General features: G+C 37.0%; 1 protein-coding gene and 1 non-coding gene across 16 annotated transcripts in view; both read left to right on the top strand.

Annotated features, from left to right (window-relative positions):
• The window catches only part of MBNL1 (muscleblind like splicing regulator 1), a 223,435-nt gene extending 217,566 nt beyond the window's left edge, over nucleotides 1–5,869 (top strand). For all 15 annotated transcript variants that reach the window (XM_066259077.1, XM_066259066.1, XM_066259075.1 and 12 more), the window contains one exon: nucleotides 2,458–5,869. The gene's annotated coding sequence lies outside the window, so the exon portion shown is untranslated. The remainder of the gene's footprint in view (nucleotides 1–2,457) is intronic.
• Nucleotides 5,870–6,753: 884 nt separating this feature from the next.
• LOC136327909 (U6 spliceosomal RNA) lies at nucleotides 6,754–6,860 on the top strand. Its single transcript, XR_010729966.1, has one exon. It is a non-coding gene; the product is annotated as a U6 spliceosomal RNA (small nuclear RNA).
• The last annotated feature ends 16,586 nt before the right edge of the window (nucleotides 6,861–23,446 follow it).

The raw sequence follows: 23,446 nt of genomic DNA, 5'->3' as shown, positions 1-23,446 counted from the left end.
TTTATTTCAATTTAAAAATAAATACAAACATAGAAAAAATATGATTTAAATCTAAGTAGAAGGCATAAATCAAGAGCTGGCAAGTCTTTTCTTAATAGGCCAGATAGTAAATATTCTTGGCTTTGTCTGCCATATGGTCTCTGTCGCCATTCTTTGCTGTTACAGCTCTTTAGCCCTGTCATTGTGGCATGAAAGCAGCCAGAAATGCTGTGTAAGGAAAGGGTGCAGCTATGTTCCCTTTATTTGCAAAAATAGGCAGCAGACTGGATTTGGCTCACAGGCAATAGTTTCTTGATCCTTTTGTAGATCCTCATTTACTTAATTTTTAATTTGGGGGGGATCTTAAAATGAGAGCATATACCTTCTTCCCTCCGTGCTTTAAAACACAGGGTCATTAGACTGTAAAGAGTCTTACTTTAAATAAATAAATACACACACTCACATATATGCATACATATACATACACATAGCCCAATGAACTTTAGGTACTTTGAAATAGTCACTCTGGAGGATCATATATTTCTGAAAACATTGCCATTTCTCAAAAATGGTTTGAAAGTTTTATGGTTTGCCTTCAAACACATTGAATTAGATACTTGCAATAGTGGTCATTTTTCACACTTAGAGGATATGTCTTATTCAATATGCATACATTCAAGTTATCATATACATTCAGAATATTTATATTTATGTTTAAAAAGAACCACACCATTTAAAACTGCATCTGGTAAATAAGATTGATGGTCATTCTCTGTTGTTTCCCTTCATTCATTTCATTAACACATTTGCAAATGACGTTTTGGTCCTGCTATGTGTTAGTTAACCATGTCAATGAGATACAGATGTCAATTTTGGTACACTCTATTAAATAAGAGATCATTGGATACATTTTTTTGGAACAAAGATAGAGGAGTAACTCTTCCAATACTTTCAGGAAGTAAATGAATTTTGACAAAAAAGGGTATGATAGAGATAAAGCAGTCTGGGCCTTACGGAAGAAGGGACAGAGTGTGGAGCCAGGAGATGGTGGCAGAGAACCAGGGCAGAGGCCCCTGTGATCATTATCCACAGTGAGAGCTGAGACAGGTCAAATGAAAGAGGACAAATGAAATTTGAGAGCCATTTAAGAGAGAAATTCTGAAAGGTAATACTCAAGACATCGCAATCACAAGTTGAATGACTGAAAATGACTTTTGTCTGTTTCATAAGCTCTCTCTATGCAGTTCTGATAATCACATTTATTATTCTGAACAATTGCCACATTTTTGAATAAGCACATTACTTTGTAGCATGTAGATTTAGAAAAAGATCTCTTCTTTATATATATTTGTGTATATATAACTATTCTATTTCTTAGCAATAAATATAGCTTGAAAAAAAGGATACCCAATGGCTGTAAGTCCAACAGTTAACGAATCTATAGGTTTGCTTACATTGAAGCTTAGACTCTTCATAGTCTGTTTATATAACAAATTATTGGTCATTTTCATGAAGTGCAATATTTAGACTGATTTTGAGTACAGCAAAATGGTGGTTTCTTTCATTCTTAAAGTTGTATTCTAAAATATACTCTTAATATGTAAAGTTTCTCTAATAAGAAAAACTTCATGTAAAAATCGGAACTACTTACAGGTACAATTGATATCTAACCTTAATTCATCAAGAGCATAAGGAATAATATTTATTTTTCTTGGCTTTCGAAAAAAAAATACCCCAAACTTTAAATTATCCAAAATATTTAAAATATTAAGCTCCCCCCTGCAAACACATGGTGTGATAAGCACCCAAATACAGATGTTCCTCAACTTATGATGGTGTTAGGTCTCGCTAAACCCATTATAAGTTGAAAATATCAGAAGTTGAAAATATATTTAGTACAACTAAGCTACCAAACAGCTTAGTCTAGCTGGTTTTTACTGAGTGCTTATCCTGTCTGCACCACTGTAAAGTCAAATAAAGTTAAATGAAGGCATTGTAAGTCAGGGACCATCTGTAGAGCGAATCTTGTTGCATGGATTTTAATTTTGTAAGCCAAATCATTACTCTTGAAACCTATTAACTTTAGAAGAGAAGTAAAGTGAATTTAAATTCAGCCCCACAACAATTGGGCTAAAAAAGAGCTCAGCTTATTATGCCCCTTGATTCTGCAAATTTGATTTACACTTTTAGCTTAGTCTTTGAGTGGAGTCTACAGTTTTCTTAAGCTCTGCATGCCATTTTATTCTTATGGAGATGATAAAGTTAGATCTATTTGTATTTGTGAAGTGTTTTTTGTTTGTTTTTATATGAAGATATAACATGCGTGTGTTTACACTTTAAGTCAAGAAATACAGTGTTCTTATTAAATATATATACATACATATGTATATATGTTATATATGTATATATAGATATATATTAGAAACTGCTTTTAAATGTTGTCTGTTTTAACAAAGATTTTCTATTTTTCCTTTATAGATCATACTAAAGAGGAAAGGACAGTGTGCTTGGTTAGAGTAAAGGATGAGGTCATTAGCCATATTGTATATACCGTCAAGCAACCCACACAAAAACCCCTCAGCCACAAGACATCCACTTATTGCATGTTAACCAGAGGAAAAGACAACATGGAAATCCACTGCACACTGTTGCCTATACACTTTGTATATTTAATTGATATTTGTGCTGAGGTGATAGACCTATCTAAAAGAACAACATCGTTTTTCTTTTCTAGCACAGAGTTATGCATTAAAATATGCATACCTAATTAGTTTCATATATATTCATGCCATCTTGAAAAGACAGACTACATTGTAACCATGATTCTATTATGTATTGGTACGTCTGTAGACCAAGATATAATTTTTTAAAAATAAGTTTATTTCTTTCAAGGTTTACAAATAACAAAGGTGCACCTTGTATTTAAAATTGCCATTATAGATGAGAGCGTGCATGCACAGTTGTTTTTGTTTAAGAGTAATATTTTTAATGTAATAGATTGTAAGATGTGGTGAGGGAGGGATCTGACAGAGATGAATGTGCCAAGCAAAACCACAACTGTGTATCTTTTAAAGCACATCATGGCTTTAAGTACCATGTTGTTAAGGATTCTCATGAAGTGCCATAGACTGTACATCAAATTAGAGTATTATTTCTTCAGTGTTATTGTTTTCAGAGCCACATTTTGTTGCTTATTTGCTAGTACTAATCAGTCAAAGGGCACCATTATTTTATTTTTATTTTTTTTGAAACCAAAGCTGTCTCAGAAATGGCCAATTTAACTACAGTAACAGTAGACAGCACAACACAAATTCTCTCAATACAGATAAACTCACACTTACTGGAGATATATATAATAGATATATATATATAAAAATTATTTTAATGCATTGTAGTGTAATATTTATGCATACTATACAGTATAACATGTTATTCAAAAGGGATATGCCATTTCTGAGACATGAAAACAAAAAAATTGAGGAAATTATTTTGCTTCTATTTATAGCTCTGTCAAAGTCAAAAGACTATAAATGCTTTGCAAAAATGGTTTCACATTTGCATAAATGCTTCATCACAGTCACATTGAAAATAGTGACTCTAAACAAAGAAGAAAGCAGCACTGTCATCAGATGCATGATAAACCAAAATATGAGAATGGGAAATATTTAATTTACCTAGTAATTGGGTGGGTTACGTACATGGGTGAACTTTATATGTGATTCGTTTTGTTCACATTAACTGCTTATAGCCTTAGAAAGCCTTTTACAAAATTAAAAAAAAATAGATGTGCATTCAGTTTTTAAGAATGGATTCATCCAAAGGAATTCCCGTTTTGTGGTTTGGATGTTGCAGCTAGTAAAGGATATTTTTGCTCTGTTCAGCAGTTCTAAACATTGCTGAAGTAGGGGCCAGGTCACTGGTAGTTATAGTATGGAATGGGAGAAGTGAAAGTTCAGTTATAGAACTTTCCATACTTCCAAGTTTACTGCAAGTTTTTATGCTTGAGATGCTTGAGAGAGATGCTTTCTAATATAAGACTGATGTGTTGATTTTACTGATTGTACTGTACATCTATTAAAGCCTTAGATTATTACATTACGGGTTGGAACCCATACCAATGTAATTTCAATCGTGTTAAGAGAGTAATGGTGACTTATCATGTCATTGTAGTTAGTTACATTATAGAGTATTACTTATTTTTTTGTTAAAATGTAGTTTTTCATTTCCTACACTTATTAGATTTCATTTTGTATTAACAATTGAATACCATTTCAGTTTATAGACTATTGTTTTATTAGATTTTACTGATGAACTTTTCAAAATACAAAAAAAAATAGTTTTTTCTTCATAACATACTCAGTTTTGAGTTACATGTAGTGTCATATGAATATTCGTATTATTGTTAACTAAATGATTTATATTTTACTGATTTAATATTAAAGTGTAAGAATGTCAGTCATTGTTAGTTCTTGTCTAGTTTTCATTAAAAGAACAAAGATCTTTTATATGGATATCTTATAAATATATAATCATTGCTAAGTAAGAAGTTAAGTTGTTGCTATCGCAACAGTCCTGGCAGACAATTGAGTAATATTTTGATGATTTATTTTGTTTGTAATTAGTTATAAGAAGATCTAGATCCTAGATATTAGAATAAAATTTATTTTCTACTGTATCCATTTCAAATGTTAAAGTATTGTTTAATATTTTTGAAATCCCTGAATATCAGGCCTTGTTATAAATAAGCTGCATAATCAATAAATAGAACAAGGGACTTTTTGTTGATAATCCAAATACTCAAAGTTTACGTAATGAGAATTCTAGTGTGTGTGCAAACTCTTGAGGGTTGATTATGCTGCAGTTTAGCATGTTGGGACTCTAGAGAGAAGGTTGACTTTTTGCACTTCTGTATATAGTCAAAAGAGAGAAACCTGTTGTATAATAGTAAGATCTTATTTTGAATAAAAACGTCTATAATTACAAGGAGTTTTGTTAAGGCTAATAAAATGACAGACTGAGCAAAATTGCTTGCAAAAGTGGCACCGAGTTAGCACTCTGTACCCCTTCAAACATGTTGCTTTGCTTTATGTGGTCAGCTTGTAGTTTGCCAGGATTTTTTCAGCTGGAAAGATATGCCATCCTTCCAAGATCTCATGACTGACAAAAACTCCATTGGGCCAAATCTGCCTGAAGACCATTACCAAAAATAGCAGGTACTTCAACCATTAAGGTGAAATCATGGATCAAAATAGTCCTTACATTTTTCAAAACTACTGCATGTTTAAAACTTCAACAAAAACAACAAAAGAGAAAGAACTATACTAAGGACATGTATTCTTCAAATCAGTTTCTGCCAGTCTCAGCGGTTTATTCACACACACACACACACACACACACACATCTTCAAAACAAGTATTGACTTTCACAAAATTTAAACCATAAACAGGCAAACCAAACAGCACACTATAGCTATAGTTGTTATGTGATTTTTTTTTAATTGCTATCGGAGCCTGTTCTTTCAGCAGGTGAAAAAAATAAAACACAGTTCAAATTTCACAGTTCTAATGTTCAACTCAGAAGCACTCAAAAAAGAAAATGTGATCATGGGCACTTGTTTAATGAATTAGCGTGGCCAGCCCTCACTCCAGCTGGTTGCGATGTTGCACTTACGGGCAACCCCACCACTCATCTGCTGACAGGACAGAAGCGCTTGGTTTTTACTCTTGTGTAATCATAACTTACTTTTTGCTTGTAGTCGCTTAAAACTATGTGTTTTGTCTTGGGCTGCAATTTGTTTTCTGCTTATTTTATTATTACCACAGTAGTTGACTTTGCTGTATGGAAAAATAAAGTGAAATTGCCCTAATAAAACTTCTCTTTCTTAAGTATATTTGTGTATCTGAGATTGAAGAGTAAATTATTTTTGCGCCTTTCAAGTATGTATGGGTGGTTGTCATTACGAACATGTTGATAGGAACAGTCATCTTCTGGTTTTAATGGATTGCAAGTAAGGTCTTCACTGTCCTTCTCGCTGGCTGTCCTTTCATTGAGAATCTGAACCCTGACCTACTGCCATCCTATGCTCATTGTTTTCTGAAAAATCCTGCCCTGTCTTCCCCTGACACTTGGTTTGATAGGATTTCAGGTGTGGGGAGGGAGGGAGTATAAGGGGAAAAAAGTAATTGTCTTATTAATTCTAAATCATTATCTTTCTATTTTAGAGATTTTATTTGCCTGACCTACCCCAGGAGACTAACACGAACTCAGGCAACTAAGAGAATACTTCAATAAAAAAATAGTGATGATACTTGATTCAAGGAATAAAAGAGTAACACACACACACGCAGCTGAGCCAAAGCATGACATAACTCTTAAGAGAGAGAGTGTGTGTGTGTGTGTGTGTGTGCGCACATCACTGTGTGTATTTCTGTGTGTGTATGAAATTTTTAAATAGTAAATTAAGAATTTGATTGAACTGAGGCCCAGTTTCCCATAAGGCTTTGCATTACACAGTTTCCGCAGAGCCAGGAAAAGCCAAAGTTCCCATGTGAAGAAATGTGCTAATTTGGCGATTTAGTGCACTTTATGTGACTATACCACTTGGTATTTGATCAGAACTGCAGGTCAATGCTTTCTTTTTAAACTTTGTGCAATCAATGTAAATGCAATATTTATCATTAACACAATTCTGTTCCTGGTTGAGTTCTGCAGATCATGTCTGTTATTCTAAGTAGACCCAACTATTTGAGGTGCTGCTTATCAAAAAGAGTAACTATGCTTACTTTGGCAGCACATATACTAAAATTGGAACGATACAGAGAAGATTATCGTGGCCCCTGTGCAAGGATGACATGCAAATTCATGAAGTGTTCCATATTTTTTTATAAAGAACTTATAAAACTCAACACCATGAAAATAAACAATCCAATCAAAAAATGGGCAAAAGAAATGAATAGACACTTCTCCAAAGAGGACATACAGATGGCCAATAGGCAGATGAAAAAATGTTCAACATCACTAATCATTAGAGAAATGCAAATTAAAACCACAATGAGATATACCACCTCACACCAGTCAGAACGGCACTCATTAACAAAACAACACATAATAAGTGCTGATGAGGATGTGGAGAAAAGGGAATCCTCCTGCACTGCTGGTTGGAATGCAGACTGGTGCAGCCACTGTGGAAAACAGTATGGAGATTCCTCAAAAAAATAAAAATGGAACTGCCTTTTGACCCAGCCATCCCACTTTTAGTAATGTATCCTAAGAACATCAAATCACTGATTCAAAAGAAGAAATGCACCCCCATGTTTACGGCAGCATTGTTTACAATAGCCAAGATCTGGAAACAGCCCAAGTGTCCGTCAGTAGATGAGTGGATTAAAAAGCAGTGGTACATACATACAATAGAATACTATGGGACCATGAAAAAGAAGGAAATCTTACCTTTTGCAACAACACGGATGGACCTGGAAACTTATGTTAAGTGAAATAAGCCAGGCAGAGAAAGAAAAATGTAACCTCACTCATTTGAGAAATTTAATGAACAATGTGAACTGAGGAACAGAGGCAGAGGTGGGATCAAAGGGACCAGAGGGAAAGCAGTCAGAGGAAAAGGGGATGAGAGGATGGGATCAGAGAAGGGAAAGAAATCGGTGAAATTATATATACATAACAGCGTTACAGAGAGCAGCAAAGCAAATCCTGGAGGGAAGGGGGGAGTGTGTTGGGGGGAGGAGAGTAAAGGGGATATTGAAGGGAACAAGGGGGTAGGAGAGATGTATTCGGTGGGACACTTGAATATACGTAAACACAATAAATTTAAATCTAAAAAAAGAAGAGTAAGTGCCCTGGTGGTGATTACCTAAACCGGGGGTTTACAACCTTTTTGAGTAATTTCAAAACTTCCAGCTCTCTCCAACTAGCAATAATATTATACTTTGGATATCGTTCTTTAATTGAAAAAATTATAGTAATATTATTGTAGTATTTTCAGCACTTTAAGTGAATTGTGTTTTACTAATCACAACAGCATATACATGCATCTGAAAAATGGTGTCTGAGATACTTCTGATGCTTGTCGTTCAGAGGAGTTATTACCACTGTGACCACTAGGGGTCTTCAAGTCACAGGAGGGAACAGTGTTTTAGAAATCATTATTTTCTTATTTGGGAAGCAGTGCATTTGCTAGAGCTATTACTTCATTACAGAACCTTGAGATTCACAAGTTCACACTTTAGAATGACCGTGGAGGTCAGTGATATGTAGCTATCTATAATTTTACTGATAGGTTCAAACAGTACCTTCCTTCATACAGGAAATAGTCACATGTACCTGTTAGGTGGGACACTCAGCAACAAGATTTTGTTATTTTTCTACTTGTTTCTACTTCATTCTCTGATGAGTCTGAGGCAGTCACTTTAATATTGGCAGTGCTCTATATGTTCTGGTGAAAATATATTTTTCCAGAATTTGGAAACTTGAAAGCCTAAAACATGCCCACTTTAAATATTCAAAGTCTACTGTATTAACATTATCATGATGTCCAAAAATGTGAAATATAGAGGTTCAAGTGTCAAAAGATTGTTTTGAGTACTCTTGATCTGTCCAAACAACATTGAAATAACTTTAAAGTGGCCCTGTGCCACTGCTGGCCTCCAACACGTCATTCTTGCCATGGTTGACTCTTGGAAGGGGCCTTGGCACCAGCAGCACTTAGGGTGGGTGGTGAATCTGAAGCTACCCTTGTGTGGTTGTGTGAGTCTATGCAGGGCCACAGCCTTCCCTTCCAAATTTCTGGGAGTTGGACTTCAGTTGGACTTTGGGTCCTGTGTGCTCTAATCCCATCAAAAAAGCAAAAGCCAAATGTATTCTGGGGCTGACCAAGGCCTGGGGTTCAGGAAGTCTCCTCCTTTCCCACCCTGTATCAACTTCCTCAATGTTGTAGACACTTGTCTTGGACACCTGTCATCCTCAGCAGCCCTGTCTTAACCCTCCAGCCCAGGGGCATAGGCAACTAAGGGGGCAGGTCTTACTTCTTTTTGTCTTCTGAGGAATCTGGCCCTCAGTTCTATCCTCTTTTGCTACATGAGCACTTTCTTAGTTTATGTAATATTTTGCTAATTAAATGTGGGGAGATGGAGAAGGGGCATTGGGGGGGAGATAGCCTGCCCTTGAGTTTACCATTTTAAGAAAAAATAGCACTGACAGTTGGGACACAGATAAATTCTGTTACTACTAGTGACGAGTCTTTCAGAAATGATTTATTGAGGCAAGAGTGATCAGTTTCTCCCTAGTTGGGTTTCATACTGACAAAATGATTTCTTTTTTGACAGATAAAGACTAAACCAGAAGGTTTATTCATGGTAGTTGGGAGCTGCCAGGTTGTTAGGTAAATTCTCACTGCCACTCTCTCTCACTCTGGCCTTGGGGTGGAGCCAGGTACATTGAACACCTAAACTTGGAACTGGCCCAGTTTAATTGTAGCTTTGGATGGGTTTGTGTGATTTCACTGCACCGAGCACAATTTTGCTGGTAAGAATTTTTAACTATTACAACAAATGCCTGGGCCATGGTCAGGAATACATCTCAAAATAAAAAGCTGCCACAGAAGAAAACATGCTCTCCATAAGAGGGTCCCACCATCTGTGAGACTCCTCAGGCCAAACGCCTCGCTTATTAAATATGCTTTTGCACTAGATCAAATGTTTAGTTATATTCTTCCCTTCAAGTTACAACTTAAGGGTGATTGCTTGAACTGGGATAACTATGACCAAGATTGATTTCAGACAGCATATACAAGTTCATAATGGACTTAGAAATCAGAGGTAGTGGTGGCTCTAATGGTCTGGAAATAAGTGAGCAGTCCGCAGGAGTACATTCTGAACTTTAGAGCAATGAAGTGCCATAGAGCCAAACATTTAGTCAAGCAGATCTTCAAAGTTCATTCAGAATGGTACATAACATAGTCCATGAATCTGGAAGAGCTTATAAAGCTTACTCTTGCCCAAAGTCATATAGTAGAGTGGCAAAGCTAACCAGAAAGCTTGGACCCCAAAGCAGAAAGACATATGAGGAACTAGAAGCCTGAGAGAAGGTTGAACAAAAGAAGTCTTAGTAACTGACATCTAGCTGTCAAAACCTGGATTCTGTGAACGGAGCCTCCTAACAGGGAAGTCTCTGCCTGCCCTGCTTGGCTTTATCACTGGGCCTCTTCCTCTTTCACAAGTACAACCACTTGCTGTGGTCTTGGGTGGGCTCTAAGGCAAATCAAACCAGTAACATCTGAAAGGAGGGGCTAAGGAACTGGGTTAGAGGGAAGGGCCAGTTTTGACAACTTGTGCATGATAAATATAGGCCAGGGAGACCAATTTCAGATTGTGGTAGGAAACAAACTACATAAGAATAGGTTATGGCTTCCTAAAATGATTATTGTTAAGATGTGTATTAAAATTTCCCATACTCACCTGACCAAGTGGTGCATTGGATAGAGCATCACCCTAGTATGCTGAGGACTCAGGTTTGAAACCCTGATGTTGCTGGCTTGAGTGCGGGCTCATCCAGCTTGAGCACAAGCTCACCAGCTTAAGTGCAGAGTTGCTGGCTTGAGTATGAGATCACAGAAATGACCCCATGGTCGCTGTCTTGAATCCAAAGGTCTCTGGCTTGAGCAAGGGGTCACTCACTCTGCTGTAGCCCACTGGTCAAGGCACGTATGAGAAAGCAATCAATGAACCAAGTAAGGTCCCACAACTACAAGTTGATAATTCTTGTCTCTTTCCCTTCCTGCCTGCCTCTCTCCCTTCCTGTCTGTCTCTCTCACAAAGAAAAATAAGTAAATAAAATTTTCTTAAACTCATAAATATCAAGGGCTACTCCTTAAAACTGGCACTAAGGCACTGTGGGAGGCATGGCAGTTGTTAAAGTCAAGGGCTTTGGAATCAGGCCAGCTGACTCATGTCTCAACTTTTCAACTCTTCAGCATTGGCAAGTTTATAGCTCTGTGATTCTGTTTACATCTTAAGTTGGAAATAGTAGCAAGAATATTTACCTTGCATGGCTGTTGAGTGGTGGTTCTCAGACTTTGCTATAGATTGGAATTATCTGGGACATGTTTAAAAATTATTGATGCGGCCCTGACTGTTGGCTCAGTAGTAGAGCATTGACCCAGCATGTGGATATCCCGGGTTCAATTCCCAGTCAGGGCACACAGAAGAAGCACCCATCTGCTCCTCCACCCCTTCTCCTCTCGCTTCTCTCTCTCCCTTGCTCTCTCTCTTCTCCTCTCATCCTGAAGCCAAGTCTCCATTAGCGCAAGTTGGCCCCGGGCATTGAGGATGGCTCCGTGGCCTCTGCCTCAGGTGCTAAAAATGGTTCCAGTTGCAACGGAACAAGGACCCCAGATGGACAGAGCATCGCCTTCTGTGGGCTTGCTGGTTGGATCCTGGTCAGGGCACATGTGGGAATCTGTCTCTGCCCCCCTCCTCTCACTAAAAAGCCCTCCCAAAAAACAAAAAAATATATTGATGGTCAGTCCCTTCCCCAGACATTCTGATTTAATTGCCGTGGAGACAACCACTATATATAGTATATATTGTGCTTAGAACAGTGACTGGCATACAACAAGCAATCAATACATATTAATTGTGACTGCTATTTTATTATTCATTCTTCAGATTACTCTTCTGAATCTTCTATTTTTCATCCTAGTTCTTAGGTTACACATCCCTTTCAAAGCAACCATGTTCTCACTATCACTGTCTTTCCTGTTTAGTAGTGAAACTTTATCTTCTGGTAATTTGCCACCACAACAGGTCCTGATCATTGCTGCACAGACAGAGAGAACATTTCAAAAATAGAATCAAGTAATATTTTACTCTAAAAATTTTTATTTCATGTTCCAGTGTGATATGATCACAGACCACAACCCATGTCAAATTGAAAGTGACTGATATAGCTAAGCTTAACTATCTGAATTCCCCTTTTTTTTAAACTGTGCTCAAGAATAAGTAATAGAATGGATGTATTCATCATCATTAAAACTGTGCTTTTAAACAAAGTAAAGTACTTTATTATATTTATTGAAATAATATTTCTAATTACATTTGATAAGCATTAATATATCCATATCATATTTTATCATAGGTTTTTTTAGATACTTTTATTAGCACTGTCTCAGTTCCATAAACACACATTAAAAATCTAGTTTTATGCAAAGCACCATGCTAGGCTCTGAGAAGATTAAATGGCAAAAACACACAGAGTAATGACTAAAACAAAATAATACAGTACAGAATATTGAAAATACACTGACCTAGGATGGCCAAGCTCCCACCCTTGTCCCAAACCTTTTACTATACCACAAAACTATTTAAAATAAGCTTACCTGAAAATTACTCTCTCTTCTTGAATACAGTGATGTGAATATTCTACTCATTATCCAACTCATTTTATTCTTAAAAAGTAAGTTAAATATTGAAAAACTATTTATGAATAAATGTATTCATTGTAGCATTTTTAATAGAAAAACTCAAAACAATCTTTGTTTCAATCATTAGTAAAGTATCATAGAGTTGTGTATTTAAAAAGTAGTTTTTAAAAATGGCTTAATTACAAAGGAAAGTAATCTTGATGGTAGGATTATAGGATATTGCTTAAATACTCTTGAGTTTTCAAAATTTCTGATTGTTTGAGTAACTATTTATTGCTTTTCATTTAAATTGCTTCATACTATTTTTCTTTATTTTTTACTTTGAATGCATTTACATTGTTTCTTCAACCATGCACCATTTAAGTGAGTGAGTTTGCCAAATGCAGAACATTAAAATGTCCTGTAAAACATACTATCTTGCCAAACTATGTGAATATATGTATGTTGTTTTGTGGAAGAATAGTAAAAGGCTATTAATATAACAGCTCTTGGAATACTCTGCTCTTAATTCTCTAAAAGTATAACTAGTTTCTGTGTGATTATATCATCCCCTATTTACATTTTATTGATAACATGAGTTTCTATTTTAAATTAATCAATCTGTTAATCTATTTAGTTGGTTATCTCCTCACCCACTCCTCTCTCCAAAAGGTGACCTAATTCATCAAAATTGGTTAATATCTATTTATTCTAATTTTACTGAGAAAGACAGCTAAGTGTGTGCAACATACCTTAGGAAACATTTGCTAGCAGAGTCACTACATTAACCAGGGCAATGAGGTACTGCTCTCCAAGGAGGTGACATTTGATCAGATACCTGAATGAAGTAAAGAAGGTACAACATTGCAGCCCTCTTTCCTGTTAAATGTCAGGTCATCCTTTCTGCCAAATTTTTTATTATTATTATTATTATTATTATTAATAGTAGTAGTAGTATTTTCTTAGGTGACAGGAGGGTTGATAGTGAGGCAGTCTCCTGCAAGTGCCCCAGCCAGGATCCACCTGGCAACCTCATCTAGGGCTAATTTCAAGTACTGAGCTAATTTTAGCACCTGAGGCTGATGCACTCCAACAAGCTATCCTCAGCACCTGGGGTCATGTTTGAACTAATTAAGCCATTGGCTGTGGGAGGGTAAAAGGGAGAGAAAAAAGGAGGGAGTGGAAGGGAGGAAGAAGCAGATGGTCCTTCCTCTGTGTGCCCTAACCAGGCATCGAACCCAGAATGTCCTACATTGGGCCAACACTCTATCCACTGAACCACTGACCAGGTCCCTTTCTGCCAAATTAAATGCTACTGCATCCAGAAGCATTCTTTCCCTTCCTCACACCATCAGTGTGACATTAATTATTTCTTGTTCTGTTTTCTCAGTGCTTATTGCTTTTACCACTATTTTTGTATTTATTTTATTCTTCCTGATATTATTGTCTTGTTATTTACAAATCTGATTCTGCCTAAAGAAAAGGTACTTTCTTATCAGGAGGAACCAGTCTTATTCACCTCTGGGCAGCACTCACTGCCTAGCCCCGAGTTTTATGTTTAGTAGGTACCGGCTGACTGTTTACTCTTCAATTTATCTCCTAGCCTCAGTAGAAAATGCAGAGCCAGAATATTCCATTGAACTCAACTTTTCAGGCTGTCAAAACAATGCAACCACTGCTTATCTATAGAAAGATTGATAGAATCTTAAAATTTTCCATGATTTGGAAAAATAGTCTGAAGAAATAAGCTGGTATCTCTCAGCCCACAACCCACTCTGAACTCCTTTAACTGTTCCACTAAATAGAGTAATTTAGAATGTGTTGAACTAAACCTTCTCTCCTACCACTAAATAAAAAAAAAATGTGATTACCTAACTCATTATCTATAGACAAAAGAATGTAGGGACAAATATTCTGGTTGATGTAGTACCTTATGAATGTATTCTTTTAAGAAAGACTCCTTATAAGAATGAGCGAGAGAGCATATCTTCACAATCTTTCTACATCTTTTAAAATATTCCTAAATCAGGCCTGACCAGGCAGTGGTGCAGTAGATAGAGCATCCAACTGGGACATGGAGGACCCAGGTTCAAAACTCTGAGGTCACTGGCTTGAGCACGGGCTCACCAGCTTGAATGTGGGGTTGCTGGCTCGAGCATGGGATCATAGACGTGACTCTATGGTGGCTAGCTTGAAGCCCAAGGTCACTGGCTTGAGCAAGGGGTCAGTTGCTCTGCTGTAGCCACCCCCATCCCCAGTCAAGGCATATATGAGAAAGCAATCAGTGAACCAAGGAGACTAAGGAGCAGTAATGAAGAATTGATGTTTCTCATCTCTCTCCCTTCCTGTCTCTATCTGTCTCTGTCTCTGTCACAAAAAAAAAAAAATATTTCTAAGTCAGAAAATCAGAAATTGTTGCCTTGCATGGAAATGCCTTATCCTATTACTGGCTGAATGTTTTTATTTATGTATTTGTTCCTTTTCCCAGGCACCTAGAGCCTGTGTGTTCATTAGCATCAACAGCAAAGCAGTGGAGGAACATAGGCCAATTACTTGGGAACAAATTATAAGAATTGCATTGGGAATTGATTTGTACAGAATATACACACACAGTCTGAATGCTTTTTAATGTCTTCATCTTGTTTTAATTAGTTGGTTTCTTTCTTTTCCTCCCTGCTTCCTCTATATCCTTTCACAAAGCTCTGAGCTCTGATAAAAGTTTTTGACTTTCCCAGCTCCCAGCAGAACCACCTTCTGGGAGAGGTATATGAAAAGATGTATTGACCAATTATTTCATCTGATGTGACTTAAAAGAATCTGGGAGCCACTCCATTTCCTCCCAACCTATTCACTGCTCATTAACAATCCCTGAATAGGAAATATTTTTCATCTACAGTTAGTGAGATTTACATACTTTAAGAGACTTTATGGAAAAATGGCTTAAACTCATATTACTTTATTCCTGTCCTCTCTTCCACTCCATCCCTCTTTCCCACCCATTCTTCACCTCTCCGTGCCCACCCTCATTCTTTCTTCTGTAAGAATTTAGAAAATGCTAACCTGTGCCCTGCACCATGGTGAACATTGAGGACACTAAGATTAACTTGAATCAGTAGTCTCCAAGCTCAAAGAACCCAAAGAAGAGTTGGGCAGATATATGTGTCAACAAATAGCTGCAATGCAATTGGATAATTGGTGTACCAAGGAACAATGTGATGGCTGTGGAAAAGGAGAGAGAGGTCGCTCACTTCTTTGCAATGATGGAGGAGAAAGAGCACAGGAGATGAATCTATGGAACACAAAATTCCCTAGCTTTACAATTTTCCCACTAATTTTTAGTGTCATGCAACTTTCTAAAAGCTTTATCATGCTCATAATGATAAGGAGAATATTACCATAAGTCTTATTTAATTGCACAATACCAAAACTTTAAGTTTGTTAAGTCAAAAGTATAATCACCTGTGCTTTTGACTCAAAATCTAATAATAATGTCTCTTTAACTTGAATTAACTGATGTTTTGGCAAAATATGGACATCTTATTAAATTCTCTTACTTGCCAATATCAAGTGCATATCTGCCACATGTGTGGGTAAATGGTTACAATATTTTAAGATAAAGATAAGAGAGGTTGTTAAAATGATTACCTTGTTGCATTTTTGCAAAATTCCAAAAGATAAGACTTAGCTTATTTGTATTCTTTCAACTTATGAATAGATAAGAGTAAATGAGTAAGCTAGATCACCACAAAATTCATACCTCAGGCTTCCACAAATGTAATGTCATTGCACATGCAATGTGAGACAGAGAGGGGTAAAGGAGGAAGCTGGAGAGACAGGCTGGAATGGGATCATAGAGACCACATGGACTTCAGCTGTGGACAGAGGGAACCTTTTGGCTGCCACTTCGTGAGGAATAGTAAAAGAAAAGCTAGAAGTTGGGAATCCTGCAGTTAGTGATGAAACATAACGATAGTCAGAATTACATTAACAAGGAATTCGAGTCTGCTAAGAAGGAGATGTTAGGATGGGTTAAACATTCAAGAGACTTCTTGATGAGAGAGCCACAGAAAATGGGCAGAACCATCAGACTGTTCTAAAGACCTAAAGACCTGCCTCCTGGAAGAAATGGGGAAGGAAGGGACAGGGGGCAGACTGCAGCAGTTTCAGAAAAGTTTCAGCCCTGCCCACAGGGAGACTCCAAACCAACTGCCTGTTAAAGAATTTCTGCCTCTTGCTATAATGTGTCTGTGGTTTTGTTGTTGTTAGCTTTTTTGTTTGTTTTGGGTGGATGTAGGTTTATTTCACTGTTGAGGTGGAGGTGGAGGGTCCAGACAGAGATACCAAGAAAGCCAGGAGAAGCTGACATTTGAACTGGACTTGGGTAAGGAAAGGGTTGCCCAGACCTGTTTCCTGGGAAGAAGAAACTGAAGACAGCCCTTGTTGAGACAGGTAAGTGTGGAGGGGGGTATTGGGTCTGGAGAAATGAGGGCTCCTTCCCTCTAGGTTGGACATAAGATCTTTGGCTTGCTTTACTGTCTCCTATTGGGCCTTGGTTCCTCCCAGGTTGTCCACCCACTCCTCCAGGAGCTCAGACTCCACTGCTGCCAGAAACTCTTGGGTTAAAGCCCTGGGCTGCTCTGCTTTCTCCAGTGGAGGCTGTTCCACGTCCTTCAGTAACAGTAGTTCCCTCAGGGCCTCATCCTCCTTGCCACACACATCCTTCCCCCTTGAAGTCTTCAAGCAGTGGGTTTCCATCTAATAAGGGGTTAATATGCAAAGACTTCCTACAACTCAATAGCATAAAACAAACAAACAAACAAACAAACAAATAAACAAACAATTCAACTTAAAAACAAGCAGAAGAGCTGAATAGAAATGTTTCCAAAGAGCACATATAGATTGCCAACAGATGCATGAAAAGATACCCACCATCACTAATCACCAACAAAATGCAAATCAAAACCACAATGAGATATATCACATTACACCTCTTAGAATGACTATTATCAAAAAGACAAGAAATAACAAGTGTTGATGAGGATGTGGAGAAAAGGGAAACATTGTGCACTGCTGGTGGGAATGTAACTTGGTGCAGTCACTATGGTAACATTGTGGACGTTCCTCAAAAAAAAAAAGCCCAATAGAGATCAGAGGAACTACCAGCTTTTAGGATACACCCTTAAAGGCTCCAACGCCCCAAAGGGGTCTCATAGGATGCCATCTGGGTCCTGCTTCAATAGTGGAAAGGAAGGTCATTGAGCTAAAGCCTGCCAGGCTTGCATGCCTCTGCTGTGAGGAAACAGGGACACTGGAAGGTAGGCTTCCCCCTCGCTCCTCTAAGGGAGGGTTCAGTCTCTTCCAGCCCTGCTCCAGCCACCTATGACCTAACCTTGCCCAGAATGCTGGAGTTTGCCGCTGAAGGCTGAAGGTGCCCAGGGTTGTCGGCCCCATCTACGACACTGTGGACAAGCCTAGGGTATTTCTTCCAAGAAGCAGGTAAACTGATCTCATTTGCACAAGGGCCACTTAACTATGTTTTGCCTGAATAGTCAGGTTTTTTATCCTTCCCTCAAAGATCTCTATTTTCTGCTGCTTTTCTTAATATATAGTGTTTCCTTTATCCCTCCTACCTCAATGACCCACTCGTATCTCAGGCTGGGACCTACTCCTAATTTAGAGCTTTCTTTGCCCCTTTTGCCAACTTGTATTATGAATTTACCTTTGCCACCCAGCTTAGTGTATCACAAGGTTCTCTTTACCATGCCACAGTCACAGAGCTCTAGGGAAAAGCAACCTGGTCTCAACTCTCCAGGCAGAGGAGAACAGAAGCTCCATATCCACGCATGCTGCAAATGGCTTTTCCAGCCTACCTGAATCATTACCAGCTAGAAGCAGCGGTCATTGGGACTTGGACATAGCTGCAAAGTATAGAATGGTGACAACAATTCCAGTGCCATGCGGACTTTTCCTGTGTGGACTTTTCCTGGACTCCTGCTCCCTGTGACAGCTCCTAACAGACTGAACTGTGGTTGGGTTGCATTTTTCAGGGATTTGGCATGGTGATGGGGCCAACTTGGACTTGGTGAACATGTTAAGGACACTACTCTTTTATGGATTCTTGCTGTATTGGCCAATAGTTTGCTTAAATGCCTTTAATCACTGTAAAAAAAATAGAAGACTGGATAAAGAAGATGGGGCACATACACACCATGGTATACTATTCAGCTAGAAGAAATGATGACATCGGATCACTTAAAAACACTTAAAAAAAACAAGAACTGCAGGATTCCATACATTGGTGGGACATAAAAGTGAGACTAAGAGACATGGACAGGAATGTGGTGGTTATGAGGGGTGGGGGGAGGGAAGGAGGGAGAGGGGGAGGGGTACAAAGAAAACTGGATAGAGGGTGATGGAGGATAATCTCTCTTTGGGTGATGGGTATGCAACAGAACTAAATAACAAGATAACCTGGAAATGTTTTCTTTGAATATATGTACCCTGATTTATTGATGTCACCCCATTAAAATAAAAATTTATTTATAAAAAAAAATAGAACTATTGTATACCAATTCTGGGTATTCATTTGAAGAAAATGAAAATGCTAACTTGAAAGGTAGGTTCATTGCAGCATTATTTATAGTAGCCTAGGCATGGAAGTAACCTATGTCAACTGATAGTTGAATGCATAAAAAAAAAAGGTATATAGTACACAATGAAATATTAGTCAGTCATAAAAAAATAAAATCTTGTCATTTATGACAATATGCATGGAATTTGAATGCATTATGGTAAGTGAAATAAGTCAGACCAAGAAAAATATTATATGATCTCACTTATATGTGGAACCCCAAAATAAAATAAAACAAAACAAAGCCTAACTCATAGACAGAGTTATGATTCTGTTATAACATAACACATTGTAGCTGCCAGAGTTTGGGGCTGGGGATGGGCACAATGGGTGAAGGTGATCAAATAGTACAAACTTTCAGTTAAAAAAATAAATAAGTCTTAAAGATTTAATATACAACCTGGTGACTACATTAATAATACCTTATTCTATATCTGAAAGTTGTTAAAAGAGTAAATCTTCAAAGTTCTCATCACAAGTAAAAGAACTAGAACTATGTGTGTTGATCATGTTGCAATATATGAAAATATTGAATCATTATGTTGTACATATAAAATTAATACAATGTTATATGTCAATTCTATTTCAACTAAAAACATATTGATAAAAAATAAAATATTTAAAAGACCTTCATTTTCTCTCTATAGAGAATAAAAAGAAGTGGCTTATGGAAAATATGGCATTGGCGTGAATGTGTGGTGGATTCAAGGTGGAAGAAATTAGGACTGTCAGTCCCAATTAGAGATGCAAGAGATGCATATCCTGGCTGCTAAAGGAATGGGGAGAAACATAAAATATAGAAATTGCAAGGTGTGGGCTTTGTAATTGATTTGATATGGAGAGGTAACAAAAAGAAGGAGACAAGGGTGATCTGACCTCCTTGTGTGACCCAGTGGAAAGCCATACAATTGATGGAAAGAGAATGGGGAATTTAATAGGAATGTAGATAAACTCCTGTTTATCAGATTGATTCTTAAGTGTTTTAGAATATCTACAAGGGTAGGCTCAGCTCATAACTGGGAAAATTTATCTGAAGACACATAGTTTGTCTTTATTTGCATCCTTAGATGCAATATATATATATATATATATATATATATATATATCCCCATAAAGATGAGGCTACTTGCTTTCCAGAACCTCAAATTTAAGCATTCAGTCTAAAGTTGTTTGTGTGGTACAACTCAATATATTTTACTATGTTTAAATTAAGTAATTCTGTTCAACAAAAGATAACATTAAGAAGCTGAATGGGAGGGCCAAACAGAGGTAAAAAAAAAATTCTAGAAATTTATAAGAAAAAGACTGATAGTCAAGTAGTAAAATGGCCAAGAGACTTGTGTAAGTACTTTTCTAAAAGAGGATATTGAATGCAAGTTAAAAAACAAAATGAGATGTTACTACAAACTTATCCCAACTGCAGAAATTAAAAAATTGGGCAGTATCAGGTGTTGGCAAAAAATGAAACACTTGTATACTTCTGGGTAGAATACATATAGATAAACCACTTTATTTAGGGTTTACTTACTGAATTGAAAAGCCATATAATCTATGACCTAGAAAATCCACTCTTAGGTTTATAGCTAACAAAAATATCTGCAAATGTGTTGTAGGGAAACAGTGAGAGTATACAGATGTTCTTCACACCTAAGTTCAAATTTAAAGGAGTCATTTTTATTCAAAGCCGGCTACTGCATGGAGACCTAAGTCATTCAAATCATGCAGCCCCAAACACAGTTTGGGGCTAGCTTTTAAAGACAAAATTACACACTGAGTGGGAAATGGAGAGTAGGGGAAGCATAGCAGTAAAACAAAGCAGTGAAACAAGCTTTCTTACAATGTTTATTATAAGATTAATTCAGGGAGAAACATTCTGGGAACATTTGCAACCTTGGGAAACTATCCCAAGGCCACAGCCTGGGAAACCAGCCTCAAGGACAAGGGTAGGGAGTCTTTTAGAAAAAGTGAGTTCTGCTAAAATTCTTTTTGTTTTAGAGAAAGTAAGTTCTACTAAAAATTACTTATGATAAGAGCCTTTCTTTTCTACATTTCAAAAGCACCATGGAATATGCATAGAAATGCTCATAGAAAAATTAGAAACAGCCCCCAACCAGAAATGACCCAAGTATCCATCAACAATAGATTGGATGAACAAATGGTAATATAGTCATAAAATGAAACAATATTGAACAATAAAGATAAACAAATTACAGCTGCATGCAACAACATGGACAAAGCTCACAGAACATTGATTGAATGAAGCAAAATAGAAGAAAACATTCACCATGACTCCATTATATAAAATTAAAATCCCAGCTACACTATAGTGTTTAGAGATATATACTTAGAGGTTAAAATGTAAAAAAAGAGCAAAGGTTGGAGTATAATCGAGAAGGGGCAATGAAGACTTTTGTAAGCATAATTGCCTATGTTGCATTTCTCAATCTGAGCAATGGTTACATGAGTGCTTATTTTATTATAATGCATTAAACTGTACATGTGTGTTTAATGTATTTTTTGCATACTTGTTATATTTTATAATAAAAAGATAAAAAAACAAAAAGAGACATAATAAATACCTGTTTCCCTAAAAAGAAAACTTATGGAGTAAATTTAGAAGAAAATATGAACATCTGTTTAACAAGGAAAACTTATACTAGGAAGCCAGGAGTTCATTTTTACAGTTAATAATTATAAATATAGTGGTTTGGTGTTTTTTTTTTAATTTCTGTAACATAAAACAAAATATTTTTCTTGAGTCACAGAATTATTTCTCTTACCAGAAAGGTTTCAATAAATAAGAAAAATAAATATGAAAAATATTTGACATCTAATTACACCTAAAATTTATAAGCAAACAAGTAGAGGAATGTATATTCTTCTTTAGTTTGACTGTAAGTATTCCCCAAATACTTAATTAATCTTACAAGTTAGACAGCAGAAAGGAAACTTTGGAGAATGGGTAACATATGAACCACAGCAGCGAACCAGCCATCAAACCTGTGTTCTCCAGATTCATGAAAACAGAGGCTTCAGTGTGACTCAGCCTGTTCTCTGATCCAGAGAGCCCAAATTGTGCTATTTATGAAACGTGAAGTGGAAAGTAAATGACTCCTTCCCCTACAGAGATAGGTATCTTAGTTTGCTTTTAAAAATCAAATATATTTCGGGGGGCCAATTCAAAGTCACAGATCTATGGTTTCTGTTCAAAATTTGTTTGTCAAGATTATCTTATTTAAAAAAAAGCCCAAGATTGTTCACCTCGCATTGATATATTAGTTTTTTGTTTAGGTTTTGAGGTAGTTTTTAAGTAATTTCTTATCATCTTCTTTCTGTGCACTTTTTCTTTTTTTCTTTTTAAACCAGCTGCAGAAAATGTGGACAGTGTGCATTTCCAGCAGATGTCAGTGTTGATGTTTGATGTGATCTAGGATGTCCTTCAAACCTAAGGCTTTACCTTGAAATGAGCAGAGTACTGTATCTGTCGATTTTTAATTCTTGTGCACTGTGGAAAAGTATTCTGGATGAATTTTGATCTTTTTGTATTGATAGAATTGTCAGAAATATATTGCGGTAGGTTAGAAAATAGATATGGCTTTAACAGTATTCTTCCACATCTTTGAGATTTAACTTGTTCTAGTTATATATAAATTATATGCCTTTATTTTTTATCCTGTTATAAAAAGTATATTCATTATCTATTCTTGAATTTCTTCTGTTCCTGGCCAGTTGGCTCAGTGGTAGAGTACTGGCTGGGAGTGTGGAATACTAGGTTAGAGCACACAGGAGAATCAACCATCTGCTTCTCCTCCCCACCCGCCCATCCACTCCTTCACCATGGTTTCGAGGTGGCCCTGGGTGTGAAGGATGGCTCCATGGCCTCATCTCAGGTGCTAAAATAGTGCATTTGCCAAGCAATGGAGCAGCGGCCCAGACAGGCAAAGCATCGCCTGGTAGTGGGCTTGCTGGGTGGATCCCGGTCAGGGTACATGCAGGAGTCTGTCTCTGCCTACTCGCCTCTCACTTAATTAAAAAAAAAAAAAAGAAGAATTTTTTTACAAAATGACTTTTCTGTTTTTTTTTTTTTTTTGGGGGGGGGGCTTGAAGGATTTCAATGTGTTTATTTTAGAAGAATATGCTTAGCTCTTCCCAGGTACCAAAGAAATAGAACAGTCAAGCTGCCTTAAAGAAAGTCTTGTAATTATGAGGTTAAGTTCTTTCACAAGATATAAACAAGCTACTAAAGAAGCATAGAAGACAATGCAGCAAATACTGTCTGGAGGAGGAGAGCTCAGCTCCACTCAAGATGGATTTTGTATCCTCGAAAAGATGAATACCTATGAGCTTTCTAGGGAAGGGTTTTCAAAGAAGAAACAACATGCAAAATTTTAATGAATGATGTGGTATGCTTATACCTTCAATAT

The sequence above is a fragment of the Saccopteryx bilineata genome, chromosome 2, assembly GCF_036850765.1.
Source record: "Saccopteryx bilineata isolate mSacBil1 chromosome 2, mSacBil1_pri_phased_curated, whole genome shotgun sequence".
In the NCBI taxonomy this organism is placed as follows: Eukaryota; Metazoa; Chordata; class Mammalia; order Chiroptera; family Emballonuridae; genus Saccopteryx; species Saccopteryx bilineata.
This window is presented reverse-complemented; position numbering and strand designations above follow the sequence as displayed.